The following is a 15,098-nucleotide window of genomic DNA, read 5'->3' as shown; positions in this document are numbered from 1 at the left end:
TCTATGTCAATAAAGAGCCATGCCATGAACACAGTGGATTGAGAAACATTAGCTCAAGAGACAGCAGGTTCAGCCACTCTAAGTCTCTCAGCTTTTTGTTGAACTTGGTGAACCTGGAGGGCTAGAATATTTTGAGCTAAAGGGAATCTAGATCTATCTTCTTGAATCTCTCACTCACTAAGGCTGCTGTTAGTTAAGACATTATCTTCTGTGGACTTCAGATTGTTGATTCACTTCCCTCCTAGGATAGGTATTCTTGCATTAGCCTGTGAGGTCTGGAGAGTGGAAGTACATTCTGACTGTTCTAGATTCTTAGCACAAAGCAAATACAACAAAGTGAAAGAGATTCTGTTCTCAACATCCTCCTGCAATTTCTTGGTACCTTCCTTCTAACATTATCACACAGGCTGTAATTATCTCTCTTTATGCTTCTGCACTAGATTGTAAGCTTCGTCTTCCTTATTCATCTTCACCATCTTGGCATGAAGCTCATAGCCCAACAGTTAGTGTTGAGAGACTATATAACAAATGCAGCAATGACTAAATGAATGAGTGAATGAAGAGTAGAGAAATAAAGGAACTGATGAGGTGTTCAGTGCACCAGCCAGTCCTGGCAAGCCCTGAACATGCTTTCCAGCCCATGTCTCCTCACACACATTCCCTTTCCTCCCACCCCAGGCCACTCTTGGGAAGAAAGCTTCAGGAAGTGCTTAATGTTCAGTGGAAATTTCTCACCAACAGTCAACACCCAGTCATGATTATCTCTCTCTCCTCTTTCCCTCCCTCACTCTTTAAAGTCACTTGTAGTGTCTTTTCCTCCCTCCAGCTTACCCATTATTTACGATAATGACTTCAAACACCAAGCACTGCTATTCAGGGCACAGTGAAAATGTGTTTTTCCCATCAGTCCGGATGAAATAGTTTCCACTGTCTGTTTCCCTTGCAGATAGCAATCAAGGTCCGGGCGCAACAATTAAAAAAAAAAAAAAAAGTCCAAACTCTTGTCCGATATAGCATCTAAAACTTGTCCTTGGAAAGCGACACCCCAGGGAATTTAATCAGAAATCCTCTTGGCTTGGCCCAACCCACTGCTCTTGAATACAGAGTATTTGGAATGATTTGTTTCTGGGAGCTGATTTCCCTATGTTTCCCCCCTATTCTTCCCAGAAGGCCAAAATAAGAGCCCTTTGAAGAATGTTATTCCCTTTAGACACAGGCTGGGATCTCCAGAGTCTAACGCTAACCTATGAATTCTCACTGTCATCTTTTCTCTACATCCTCTGGTGACAGCCCTTGAAGCTCTGACTGCACTGTTCCCTGAGCTCTGTGCTCCCTCACTTTGGTTGACTTTGTATCACCAGGTCAATGTCTATTACTTACTGTATCACCAGTTTAATACCTATCAGGGCCCTATCACTTATTGGTTATATGACCTTAGACAACTATCTTACTGCCTAGCCTGTGCTCCCACTGTGTCTCACAGGCTAGCTGTCGAGGTTAAATGATGTCATGTAGCAGACACTACAAAAGAATTGGTCCTCAACCATTTGGAGGACCATAGATTCACCTTCCCCTTGTCACTCACTCTCTTCTCTGAATTTTTGTAGCAGTAGTACCATGTGAACATAGAATTCTCAGCCAGAATGGCCTATAGAGATGGTCATCTGAAAATTCCCATTTCAAATGCTTAGTACACACACACACGAGCACAGTACACAAACAAACCACACTACACCACACACACACAGCAGACAACACAAGACACAACACTTGCATACACCATACCACACGTACATGCCATACACACACACCCCCACGCACCACACCCCCTATAAAACACACACCATAAGCTAGGCATTTAGACATTTGTCACTTCAAATTCCAAGGATGGCCTGTTTCCCTCCATTGAGGAAGGCACCCCTGGTGCTCAGTCCAAGGACATTATGAGGAAGCACCATGGGAAATAAAAAGGGATGTGCTGTTTTTCTAAAAACTTTTGTTCTTTGATGAATTTAGACCCTATTTCTTATGCCCATTGGTAATAGTCATTATTAATAAGGAACTAATAGGTAATGTAAATGCAGAATTTACCCTCTATTAGGCACGATGCTTGTACATTACATGCAGGATGTGTTTAACCCTTACAGTATACTTAAACACCTGCAGCTGTTACACAATCAAATTGCTGGGGGAGCAGTCACCCTGCCAGTTCTCAACTGCCAAGGATCCAGCCAACTTCTGGACCTCCCACTCAGTTTTACTCACTGACAATTAGCAGAACAATTGTACCTCAAGCTGGGATGATCAATGATTAGCCAGCCAAAGGCACCATGAGTATCAGTCTTACTATGTTCCATTCATAATTGATCCAAAAAAGTAACAGGTGGTCCTCCAGGGATCAGGGACCATGAATGTTTTTGTCGTTTCATCATGCTACAAAAATGCCTGATGTTGTGGTGCTAGTTCTGGGCATCTCCCAAGTAATTCCAGATTCCATGTGATGCCTGAAGCTCCTGGCTCCAGATTGGAATCAATAAACATGGTTTTGCTCTTCAAAAATGCAAAACAGTTTATATAGAGACCAAGCCAGCTATTCTCTGCCAGAGTATTGGCCATTAGGTTAAGAGAAAGTTGTGGGTTTTTGCTGGCAAAGGGGCAGAACTAACAATCTACCCATGTTGTTATCATACACTACTGGGTAGGATATAGTTATCCCAGCCCCAGAGGTTGTGGAGGTGTTATGTTACATTAAGCCAGGGTACCTGGAATTCTAGTGATACCATGTAGGGAGAGGGCTGTAACCTTTTGGGACAACTTAGCCATGAATATAATATTTTTTTAAAAACCCTGCTCTTACCCCTTTCAGTAACATATACAGAGCACATATATCCATATCCATATATATACGGAACTCCTAAAGTTCTGAAACAGTGTAAGACTTGAAAGAATTGGGTCCTGGTAGGGTCAGCATTTTCTATTCCTTGTTCCATCTTAGTGCTGGGTCAGATGCCCTATGACCAACTTCCTCCCTTTAGTCACATGATTTCCAAAGTACTTTCATGTTATTTCATCAGTCATTCACAATGACCTTGAAAGGTTATCATTTGTGTTTCCCAGATGTGGCAACTAGAGGTCAGATAGGGTCGGCAACATGCCAAATATCCTACAGCCCACAATGGCAGAGATAGAACTATAACTGTTTGAGCTCCAGCCAGCCTGGATTTCTACCTGCACCTTGGTACCAACAGACATTATGGGTGATGACCTAGACTCCCTGCCCTAGGTGACTGGAAGAAACAATGTCCCTTTTAGACTTTGCTAGACTCTGTGTCTTCCCACATGCTGATCCCAACTGGTCTTTGACTCCAATTCAGTCTTAAATTTCCATTCAAGGGACTTTCTCAAGGTGGCCTTCTCTGACACCCTTATGTTAGTTAGGGGTTCCACTGTTACGTATGTGCCCAAAGCATCTTGTTCTTCCTGTTTTGTAATACCACAATTACAATAAACTTTTCAATTGTTACTTTCTTTGCTAAACTGTAAGTTCCAAGAAGCAAAGGCCATATTTGGCTAGCATAATTCCTAGTATCTTTTAGGCACTCAACACAAGTATAGTATGAGAGAGCAAACCATTCTGTCTCATGCAGAAGTCTAGACAGGGCCAAAGAGCGTCAACCCATCAATCAGAAGAAGACTGACCAGGGGATCCCTGGGTGCTCAGCGGTTTAGTGCCTTTCATCAGCCCAGGGCATGGTCCTGGAGTCCCGGGATCAAGTCCCACATCAGGCTCCCTGCATGAAGCCTGCTTCTCTCTCTGCCTGTGTCTCTGCCTCTCTCTCTCTGTGTCTCTCATGAATAAATTAAAAAAAAAAATCTTAAAAAAAAAGAAGACTGACCAGAGGTAGCCAGAGAACAAGTACAAAAACATGTCCAAAAGTTCAGCAGCTGAGTCTGGTGTAAGCTACTTATTGGCAGGTCTAAACTGAGGCTAGGAACCAGGAATATAAGACCAGAGGCAAGGGGAGGGGGTTTGTTTCCAGTAGGGTGAGTCACTCAAAGCTCCCTTCTAGGGGCCAGAGGACCAGCATCCCAAATACTGATGCTCGGGAAAACCAAGTTCACAGCTCTCTTGAGGACTGTTTAGTTAAAACAGACGGCTCTGTACCTTGACAGATGCTTTCCTTTTGTTGGATGCGCAACCATCGCATGTGCTAGGAGAAGAGGAACTATATATCAATGCACTGATAGATTATCATGGCAGAAGGTATGTTTTATTTTTTTTTAAGATTTATTTATTCATGATAGACATAGAGAGAGAGAGAGGCAGAGACACAGGAGGAGGGAGAAGCAGGCTCCATGCCGGGAGCCCGACGCGGGACTCGATCCCAGGACTCCAGGATCGTGCCCTGGGCCAAAGGCAGGCGCTAAACCGTTGAGCCACCCAGGGATCCCCAGAAGGTATGTTTTAAAAAAATTATCCTGATAGATAGAGAAAAGCCACACAAGAATCAGTAAGGCCACCTAAAATGCTAACAAACAATATAGAAGGAATGAGAGCAGAAATGACAATAGTGAACATCCAAACAGAATGAACAAAATTGAAACGTATTACAAACATACGCCCTGTTGAGCTTGAAAACTGATAGGGTACATAATAGTATCCCCTTTGGACTGGCTTCCTGTTTACTAAGTACTTTTATGTACTTTACCTCATTTGAGCCTCCTAAGAAGCCTATGTGTTGGATGGATAAGGAAACAGGCCCACAGGTGACCTGCCCAAGTCACACGGCTTAGAGGGGCTGGGCGGGGCCTGGAGACCAGGTGTGCAGAGCACCATCTCTGAGCCGTCCACGCAGCATGGGGCCCTTGTGTAACCCAGAGCTTTGGTCAGAGGAGGGCACTCACCTCATTCCCCAGGGATCGGGCAGTCTTTGATCCTATTTATGTATTCATGTTTATGTAAATGCACATTTATAGCTGTTCATTTCCCAGCAGCGAGGTCTGAGGATTCCTGTCAGCTCTGGGACTCCGATAACAGTCTCAGCCCTGCCACACTGAGACCCCAGTGCCTCATGAAAGGCTCTGCTCCCTGTGAGTCAGACCTGTTTTTCGTCTTTACTGTTATTACTGATTACTAAAGAAATCCCAGGGTCCTTGTAAAATATCCAAAGAAATTTGAAGAAGATAAAATTCTATATACTCTGCTACAACTTCACTTTTATTTGATAACATAATACCAGACACTAACATTTATGGAGCTAACCCTAACCCTCAATTAATTGGCAGACAGAGGGTGAGGCATTTTTATACACAGTATCTCATGTAGGCCTCACCACAGTCTCAGACAAGCACTATTAGTACCTCTGGCTCTCAGATGAAGACACTGAGGCTCCCAGAGAGTAACTGACCCTGATTCACAGAGCTGGTGAGTGGCAGAGACAAAATTCTGGTCAGGTCCTATGATTCTAAAGGCCACACACCTACCTGCATCCTTATGTCACGGATATCTTCCCAAGTCAGACATATTCAACTGTATCTGTTTCTTGCAGAAAAGGCTATTGTCTTTCCCCAAAATGTTTCTTGCATTTAGTTACCTAGAGTGAAAGGGCCAATCCACAATTCATTAAAAAAAAGATAAAAGTCACATTCTTTAAGTAAGCTTTAGCAGGTTCTTTCCTATCTACTTGCCAGGCCAAATATCCTCATAGTTGTGTCCCTTTGTCTGTGGTGACAAAGTTTGGCTATTGGGTTAGGTCCTGCCTATACCACTCACTTACTGAGTGACCTTGGGCAAGTATGCACTCTCTCTGCATCCCGGCCTTCTCATCTTTATAGTTCGAAGTCTGGGTGGCCTCTGAGGACCCTTCCAGTTATGACCTACTATAACCTGTTATTTCTCATGACTTCCTGGAATGTGGATGGGCTATTTTTATAAGATCATTTATTTAAAATGAAATTTAAGTGTACATTATAATATTCAAAATGGTAGATTGCCAGGGAAAGGAGATGGAGGGTATATTAATTTCCAATGGCTGCCATAATAAATTATCACAAACTTGGTGGTTTGAAACAACAGAAATTTATTCTCTCTGCTCTGGAGACCAGACTTTGAAATCTGGTGGCTGCTGGCATTCTTGGCTTATGACTACATCGCTCCAATCTGTTTCCAGTCTCTGTGGTCATGTTGCCTTCCCCTCTTGCTCTGTGTGAAATCTACCTCTGTCCTTTCTTATAAGGACATCTGTGATTGTATTTAGGGTTCATCCAGATAATCTGGAACATCCTTCCCCATCTGTACATTCTTAACTTAATCACATTTGTAACAGCCGTTTTCCAAATAAGATCACACTCACAGGTTCTAGAGATTAAGATCTGATATATTTGAGGGTCAATGTTCAGTCTACTACAGAGGAGCAGTGAAAACCCCATTTCAGCTGCTTTGCGATGACACTCAAGGTGATCTCACAACGGCGTCATCATGAACAACAAAGGCCAAGCACAGGCAAATTTAAACATGCTTCGGGTATTTGATAGATGGCACAGACGGAAGGAGGAAAAAAGGTCAAGAGAGCCTCACTGTAGTGGGATCATTGTGTAATGGAGAAGCAACACACAACAATATCACACTGATGGGCTTAAGTGTTGGATCCCACAAACCAGGACAAGGCCATTAAAAAGCCCCAAATAAGCCAATAAATGAGTAATTTTATGATGCTAACCATTTGTTGTAAAATCAAACAAGCTCTTGGTGTCAAACTCTCCTCTGAGCTATCCTATTCCCTGTAATACAGTTAACTATTTTTCTTTCAGGAAAAAAATAAGCCACATTTTTCATTCCTGCTGGTACTACACATGTATTCCTTAAAGTGGCATGGGACCTCTCAGCTCATCTTTTGTCTTAACAAACCACTAACTTCAGGAAATGTTCTAAAAATCAAGGTCCAAATAATAGTTTAGTAAACCTAAAGAGGTCTACCTTTTTGAAAATTTCCTAGGAAGCTTGGATTCAAGACTAGATTTTACCAAGTACCAGCTGGGTTCCTTGGGTAAAGTCATACCTTACTCAACAACCAAACAGCTCAACCACTCAGAGACTGGCCATCCACCATCCCCCCCCCCCCCCCCCACACACACACCAAAGCCACATGCTCTCTCTTCTGATTTAGAATAATCTTGAAAAACGTCTTATCTACACTTTTAGACCATGAGCTCCTAGGTGGGAGGGGAAATGTCTTAAAGAAAATGATGGCTGATTTACTGAGCCACGTGTTCCCTTTAGCACTCAGTAAAGTTCCTATAAATCATGGAAATTACTTCTGTTTTACAGATGAAAAAGCTGAATGCTTAGAGAAGTTAGTTGACTATCTCAAAACTATACAACCAGAGAAGGAGAAGTCAGGATTTATGCCCTGAGTCCAAACTTCATATTCTTTTCCTCAACTCATGCTTTTTCTCTTATCTCTAGCTACTACAGTACCTGGAGAAAACTGGTGGGTAAGAATTAAGGAGTGGAAAATGGAGGGAAAAAATACTTGTTTGTACTATGTATGCACTATGCCACCTTCAGAATGCTGGAAATCATGAGGTTTGTACATGAGAGAGAGCAAGCAGGGGCAGATCAGAAGAGAGCAATGATATACAAAATAAAGCTTTACAAATTACAGCTTTGCACTGCCCACAGCAATTTTCATAGGTATTATTGTACTTGATTCTCACAAAACACCTAGGAGATATGAAGTATGAAGAAGTATATTTTCATTGCCAGTAATGGAAATACAATCTTTGATGTTAAGTAACTTTGACTTCTAAGTGGTGGGGCCAGGATTCAAAGCCAAGTCATAGGACTTCTTTCCAGTGCTTTTTCCACTGGGCCTCACTGCTTCCTCTTCCCATGGACTTTCCTTGTAGGCCACAAAGCCTTTACCTATCACTTGCTCAAAGGCTCTGAGGCCTGCAGCCTTCAACCAGCCTCCTACTACCACATGCATACACACACACACACACACACACACACACACACACAGACTTCCTTTTGCTATATTTACAATGACCTAGGAGTGAAGAAATAAGGATAGGGAGCCCCAAGAAAGGAGAGAGCATCTGTTAAGGGCATAGGACTCATGATTTGGTCATCACAGCTTTCCCAGAAGTTCTGTATATGTGTATGTATTTCTGGGTGTAAATAACACCCATGACATAAAAGAAATCATAGATCTTTTATGATTGCCAATACAGGCATAGTGTCCTAGAAAACTCAGACTTGGGTGAGCACCTAACTTCTCCTTCCCCTCACTTCATCTACAAAGGGAAACTACAGATGATTTTTAAGAATGAAGGTGTTCATCAGCACAAAGTGTCTTACACAGATTTAAGCAAGAAATTATCACTCAACTTATTTAGTTAACCTGCTTCTTGTATAACATGGTTGCCCTTACATACTCCCTTTTTTTTTTTTTAATGTCCTGATTCCACTGCATGAGTTCAATAGCTCTCTCAAGTCATACATTATGAGTTAATTAGAATCTGATTATAAGCTCCCCCAGGCCATAATCTCCAGGAGGACAGGCATGTTTTCCTTATTTAACACTCTAGTCTCAGTGTAAGATACAATGTCTGCTACTTGGTCAACAGTCCACGAGTAACAGAGAAGGCTGAATAAACAATGCATGGGCCTGAGCAAAAATACCAGTATAGGCAACTGAAATTTTTTCCTCATACATATATATAGGAGGCTTCAAAAGAAGCTCCTTAAATGTGTATTCTGATTTGAAATTCATCTTCTGCTCCAAATGCAGAAAACTTTAAAATGATGTTGTCTTTGCCAGACACCAAGAAGTCAAACTTACAGTTTTGTGTAATGAGTTTAAGATTCCTAAGTTGTCATGTACTATATGTCAGATAAGCAGTGGGCATTTATTGTTTTGCCTATTCATTCTCTTTTCCCTCATCATCTGTATGTGTCAGCCCAATTTTCTTTTGAGGACCCCCTTATGCCAGTTTGTCCATGCCATTCAGGGAAGGCTGATCCCACTCCCTGCTCCAGTGGTGGGCATATGACCCACTGATCAATGAGAGTTCAAAAAAACCACCATGATTGGACCAGAGAGGTGCACATGACAGGCAGTCCCAAGATTTTAGTTAAACTATTGGAACAGCAATTCTGTCTCCCAGCTTAGATTGCCAAAATAGTAAAGTCTATTCCTGAAGATTTGAAGATGCCAGTGGCCATCCTACTGTTACAAGAATTTGCCTGAGAATGAAGCTGGTCAAAGGAAAGCAGGGCAAGGCAAGGAGTGAGGAAGACTATTGAAGATAATCTGGGTCCTACCACGACGGGTGAGATAATAAATTTCCTTTGTTTCTTAACTCTGCTTCAATGAGTTTCTTTCTCAAACAACCAAAAGACTCATGTCTAATACAAATTATCACCTCAAAGTCTTCAGCAGTTTAAGAAAAATTGATAGGAGGAAAGTATAAAATTGGGAAAATTCTACCCATTAATTAAATTCACTGTGTAAGGCAAAAGCACCATCGTTCACTTTTCAATTACTGACACTCATTGAACACAGTCAATATTTACAACACTCTACTATGTGTTAGGCACTGGGCAAGGTCATAACATGGACATGGTCTGAATTAGCAGCTGCCTCTGAGAGCTGACACACTGAAAAAAATGCCAGTGCAGGAGGGATGGATGAGTCTTCCTACAAAGAGCCATGAAGTCAGCTCTCTCTTGCGTCTGGCATGAAGCAAGCAAATGACTCTAAATGCTTTTATTAAAAAGTGAATTAAGGGTCAGAGGTGAATTTCCCTTAGTCCCCAATTTCCTGTCTGTGTGCAAAAAAAGTAGATGGGGGACGGGTGGGGGGCATGATTTGTTAAACACCAGATGAGGATCCATGGTCACTGGGAGAGCTGCACCATAGGACCTGGCCAGGTGGGCCTGGAGGCTTTAGATGTGGAGAAATAGTTCTGTATCCCTATGATAGAACGTTTAATATTGTTAAGGACACTGGTTGCAAGAGTGATTAAAAGCGTGTGGGGAGGATTATAGGGGGTGGATTCAGGGATTAGCATTTAAGCAGATAACCAATAAGAGTGAGAAGCAGAGGGTCATTTTCATTAAATATAGGCAATTGAGAACACAGAAGAAAAATACCAATATTACTTCCTACTTTTGATTTTCTTCTCCTTTCATATGTCTGAAACAATCCTCTTCTGTGGGGCTTTCCTCTAAATGCTAGATGATATTAAGGGGTCAAACCACCTCAGGATTGAACAAAGGCTCTGCCATGGGTTATCAGTATACTACATAGTACATTACAAATTCTCTCAGCCACTCTTTCCTTACCTTAAAATCAGAAATTCGTGGGACCCCTGGGTGGCTAAGTGGTTGAGCAGTTGCCTTTGGCTCAGAGTCGAGTCCCACATCAGGCTTCCTGCATGGAGCCTGCTTCTCCCTCTGCCTATGTCTCTGCCTCTCTCTGTGTCTGTCATGAAATAAATAAATAAAATCTTTAAAAAAAATCAGAAATTCAACATGAACCTCTAGGATGGTGTGAGAACTGTATGATGAGATGGGCAGAAGGCTTAAATAAGCCTTGTGCATAGTAGGAACAAACAAGTATTAGTTTTCATTCCTTCTCTCCCCTGTCTCAACATTGTTTCCAGCAAACATAGGATACCCTATGGAGCAAGAGAGTAGAATGGACAAACAAATGAATGGGGTCAGGCAGCTGGAATTTGTATTTTACATTTGCTGTCTACTATCCATGAGACTCTGACAGTTTTCAAGTTCAAGGGGGTTTCTTATCTTTAAAATTAGCATAATTACGATTGCCCTGTGTACTTCACAACATTGTTAAAAAGAATAAAATGAATCAATGAATTTTAAAATGCTCTGAAAATGAATATGTGTTACATCCATATATGGGTATAAGATATTAAAAATAATCTTCATGACATTAGTGCAGCCTGGGTGGCTCAGCAGTTTGGCGCTGCCTTCAGCCCAGAGCATGATCCTGGAGACCCAGGATTGAATCCCACGTCAGGCTCCCTGCATGGAGCCTGCTTCTCTGTCTGTGTCTCTGCCCACCCCCCGACCCCCGTGTATCTCATTAATATTAATTAATAAATAAAATCTTTAAAAATAATAATAATCTTCATGACATTGAATTTGGCAATGGATTGTCAGATCTGACACAAAAAGTGTGAGCAACCAAAGAAACAATAAATTGGGCCTTGTCAAAATGAAAAGCATTTGTGTACACAAGGGCGTTCTTTATCAAGAAAGTAAATAAACTATCTACAGGGCAGAAAATATGTGCAAATTGTATATCTGATAAAAGCCTAGTATCCAGAATATTTAAAGAACTTCCATAACTTAACAAAAAGACACACACACACACACACAACTTAAAAGGGGCAAAAGATTTGAATAGACACTTCATCAGAGAAAATATATACATTAGCCAATAAGCATGTGAGATGATGGTCAACATCATGAGTCAATAGGGAAATGCAAATTAAAATCACAATAAGGGGGGGGTGCCTGGCTGCCTCATTTGGTTGGTGGAGTGTGCAAATGTTGACCTCAGGGTCATGAATTCAAGTGCCACGTTGGGCATGGAGCATATTTTAAAACAAAAACAGAAATAAACAAAAACAAAATACCACAAAGGGTATTTTGGTATTCATAGTGGCTAGAATAGCAATTTTAAAAAATAGAAAGTAACAAGTGTTGGCAGGATGTGGAGAAACTGGACCCCTTGTACATTGCTGTTGGAAATATTAAATGGTTCCGCTGCTGTGAACAAGTTTACCATCTGCTCAAAAAGTTAAACATAAAATTACCAAATGAACCCTCTTATGCTCTAGACCAAAAAGAATTGAAAATAGGTCCACAATTCCATTCATAGGTCTATACCCAAAAGAACTAGGAAAGGTACATAAGTAAGTAAAGATGTGTAGATGTTCATGGCAGCATTACTGACCATAACCACAAGGTGCAAACAGCTCAAATGTCCACCAAAGGGTAAAAGGATAAACAAATAGTGGCATATATGTAACTGGAATATTACTCAGCTATCAAAAGGAAGTCCTAATACATGCTGAAACATGAACAAACCTTGAAAACATATGCTCTGTAAGAAAGAGCCAGACACAAAAGGTCACACATTATGTGATTCTATTCATGTAAGATATCCAGAATAAATAAATCCATGGGGAGAGAATGAATTGTGGTGGTTGCTAGAGTCCTCTAGAGTGATAGAAATGTTTGGGAAGTAGATAGAGGTGGTGGTTGCTCAACGTTGCTCAACTGAATGCCACTGAACTGTCCATTTTAGAATTGTTCCTTTTTTGTTCCTTTTGTTCCTTTTTAGGGGCACCTGGATGGTTCAGTCAGTTAAGTGTCTGACTCTTGATTTCGGCTCAGGTCATGATCTCAGGGTTGTGAGAGCTCTAGCCTTTTGTCAGGCTCCATGCTGAGTATGGAGCCTGCTTGAGATTCTCTCTCTCCCTCTGTCTCATGTCTCAGTGCTCATTCTCTCTCTCTCTCTCTCTCTCTCTCTAAATATAAATAAATAATAAAATGATATGGTTCCTTTTTTGTGTGAATTTCACCTGAAAAAATTATTTTTAAATAGGTTGACAACTTCAATAATGTGAAAAGATGGTCTGTTAAAGAATGGCTATGTATCAAAATATGTTGGCTTTTTAAGAAAATATAGTAGTCATCCCATAAATTTTTTAATAAACTAGTAAATGCATCAATAAATCAATTAACAACATTATCTTAGAAAAACAGATTATTGGAAGGAGCACAGAGAAGATTCCAAATAAACTTTCAAGCAACATAAAAGAATCATTGCCAATGATATCACTGTTTTGTGTCAAACCATTACCAAGTGAAACTGAAAAAAAATTAAAACTATCCATAAATTTGCCAAGATAGCATGTAATACTATGACATAATGGTGAGTTTTTCCAAAGTATGTTATTTGTTTATTTTATTTTTTGGTAATCCCTATCCCTGTCTCTACTGAAGAATGTTCTTTCTTCAAATTAAAACTAGCTAAAAACTATTTAAAGAACACTAAGTGACAACATTTGTCTCAGCTCTGAGGCTCAGTCAGCTGAAAAAATAAAGTTGAAAAAGTTATGATTAATTTTGTTGCTATTAAAATGCAGACCATACTAAGTTTGTTTATGGTTTTGAAATGTGTTTCTATTGACAGGATATTTTCTTTTGTATTATGTGTTTTAAGGTTTCAAAGTTTATTTACATAAAAAGATTACATTTTTGAAAAGAGTGCTGTTTGATTATTAAAAAAATTCAGCCTATATGCTAGTATATATCACTCAGGATCTAACCAGTTAAACAAAAACTGAGTCTAAAACAGAAGGAATCGGGCAGCCTGGGTGGCTCAGCGGTTTAGTGCCGCTTTCAGCCCAGGGTGTGATACTGGAGACCCAGGATCGAGTCCCACATCGGGCTCCCTACGTGGAGCCTGCTTCTCCCTCTGCCTGTATCTCTGCTTCTCTCTTTCTGTGTCTCTCTCATGAATAAATAAATAAAATCTTAAATAAATAAATAAACAAATACATAAATAAAACAGAAGGAATCTGGTAGAAGGAACTGGTTGCAGAGGTGATGAAAGAGAAGTGACATGTGACACCTAAGGTGCTCCAAAGGTTAACAGTGGCAGGAAGTTGCTACGTCCTTGGACTAAAAGAACAAAGCAAGGTGCCCAAGAGCCAAGATCACGCAGAAGCGGGAATCGTAAGCCAGAGGCTATGGAAGAAACAAAGCCTCAGCCTGAGATACAAGACACACAGGGAGAAGTAATACCCAGGCTTTTCCCTTCTTCCCACTCTCCAGTCTATCATTAGTACATCACACTGGGGAAACCCAGCCAGAAGTCAGCTGCTTGGTATAGAAGCCTAGGAAACAGGCTTTAGATGCCAGCCCTCCAACAACATAAAGACAAACAGGAAAGGATGAGAATGAATCTGAGGCCAAGAAGGTCAAGGACCAACAGAGAAGGCAAAACTGAAACTAATTTGCATGCGATGGCTGCACTATTACACGAACCAGAGACACTCAATCATATACATTCAGTCTCTGCCTCAGGATTTTACCATGTACTCTGGGAAAATTGGCTGTTTGGTGATTAACTTATTAGTACATAGTTCACCCCATCTATAATAAAAAAATCACACAAATAATAAGTAAAACACTTTATGTCACAAGTAAGAAAACTAGCACTTTGCATAGCACTTTCATACACATTATTTCCATTTTTGAGATGAGGAAATTGAAGCTTGAAGAGTTGCCATGAGCCTGAGCCTGCCATGAACCTGGATCACTACTATCGCTACAAATAATTTCCCTGTGTTCACCCCGTTCTCTTCCAATTTGTTTTTCATACATTGGCAGTGACCTCTTAAAAAAGCACAAACATGACACTGCTACTTTTTTACTCAAACTCCTTCAAATTCTTCCTATTACTCTTGAATTAAAGACCAAAATCTTTAATGTAACCCAAACCACAAGGCAAAGTCTGGCCTTTCCCCAACGTTTCATCCCCATCCCATGCCCTTTCTCCCTAAGCACCAGCCACACTAATTTGCTGTGTCAATTTTTCCAAAGTATAGGCTCCCTCTAACTTCAGGGACTTTGCATATGATGGTCCTTCGGCCCAGAATATAATCCCCATCTCTCTCAGGGGGCTCACTCCCACAATTCTAGTTATTAGGAGACAATAAATAGCTTTTTTATTTCTGGAAAAAATGACTTAGTTTATTCATTCAACAAATATTGATAATTGCCTCACACACAAACATTCTCTGCATAGTAATCCATCTCCCTGCTTCTAATATCCACCCTTCTTGGTTTTTCTTATACACATTGAATGGCTTATTAATAATAGCAATAATAAAGGACAAAAGTAAATGCTACTATTTATTTTGAATTCTAAAGCCTTTTTGTCAGTCTGGGCCATGGGAAGAACTGAGTCATTGGATTCTTAGATTCAAGTTGGCCACAAACATATTGTTGGTGATGTGGCTTTTGAAATCCTAAACACGGCAACAAG

The 15,098-nt window shown here is 40.7% G+C and overlaps 1 long non-coding RNA gene across 1 annotated transcript in view; it reads right to left on the bottom strand.

Moving 5' to 3' along the window:
• Nucleotides 1–10,486, bottom strand: part of LOC111095949 — a 100,007-nt gene extending 89,521 nt beyond the window's left edge. The window contains exons 1-2 of the long non-coding RNA XR_005359745.1: nucleotides 10,352–10,486; nucleotides 5,485–5,594 (exon numbers count right to left, since the gene is read on the bottom strand). This is a non-coding gene — a long non-coding RNA (uncharacterized LOC111095949). The remainder of the gene's footprint in view (nucleotides 1–5,484; nucleotides 5,595–10,351) is intronic.
• Nucleotides 10,487–15,098: the final 4,612 nt, after the last annotated feature.

Source organism: Canis lupus, chromosome 5, assembly GCF_011100685.1.
Source record: "Canis lupus familiaris isolate Mischka breed German Shepherd chromosome 5, alternate assembly UU_Cfam_GSD_1.0, whole genome shotgun sequence".
NCBI classification, from domain to species: Eukaryota; Metazoa; Chordata; class Mammalia; order Carnivora; family Canidae; genus Canis; species Canis lupus.
Note: the sequence above shows the minus strand (reverse complement) of the source record. Positions and strands in the feature narration are given on the sequence as shown.